Source organism: Penaeus monodon, chromosome 31 (genome assembly GCF_015228065.2).
Source record: "Penaeus monodon isolate SGIC_2016 chromosome 31, NSTDA_Pmon_1, whole genome shotgun sequence".
NCBI classification, from domain to species: domain Eukaryota; kingdom Metazoa; phylum Arthropoda; class Malacostraca; order Decapoda; family Penaeidae; genus Penaeus; species Penaeus monodon.
Genome location: NC_051416.1, coordinates 25,770,635 through 25,771,076, shown reverse-complemented (window position 1 = coordinate 25,771,076; position 442 = coordinate 25,770,635). Strand labels below are relative to the sequence as shown.

At 28.3% G+C, this 442-nt stretch overlaps 1 protein-coding gene across 1 annotated transcript in view; it reads right to left on the bottom strand.

Moving 5' to 3' along the window:
- The window catches only part of LOC119592940 (sialin-like), a 4,586-nt gene that overhangs the window by 3,454 nt on the left and 690 nt on the right, over positions 1-442 (bottom strand). The gene's annotated exons all lie outside the window — the stretch shown is intronic.

Here is a 442-nt window from a genome sequence, read left to right as displayed (position 1 = left end):
GTACAATGTAATGGTTCTAGATTTATGGCGAATTAGAAGCAATAAATTTATTCTGTTCATATTATCTCTGTATTAAGTGATATGTTGCTGCTTATCAGGTTAACAGAGTAATTGCAATTTAAACAATTTGACGATATACGTTTCGAATTAGTGTCAGTACAGTAAACATTCTACATTAACAAGGATATATGTGGATGATCAAACGAAAAAGTATGTAGTTAATGAGAAAAAGTTGAGAATAATTCTAATGTTTTGCGAAGTTTCTATACGTCGGACGGCTGTTAAGTTAGCACGTCAACTACAAAATGCACGGATCTTTTTGTCATATAAAAAACTAATGTTATATTTACGTAAAGATCGTTAAACATAACTCATAGGAAATATTTCAGATAATAACATCATCAAAAGTAATTAAAAACTAATTTCAATAAGATATTTGTAA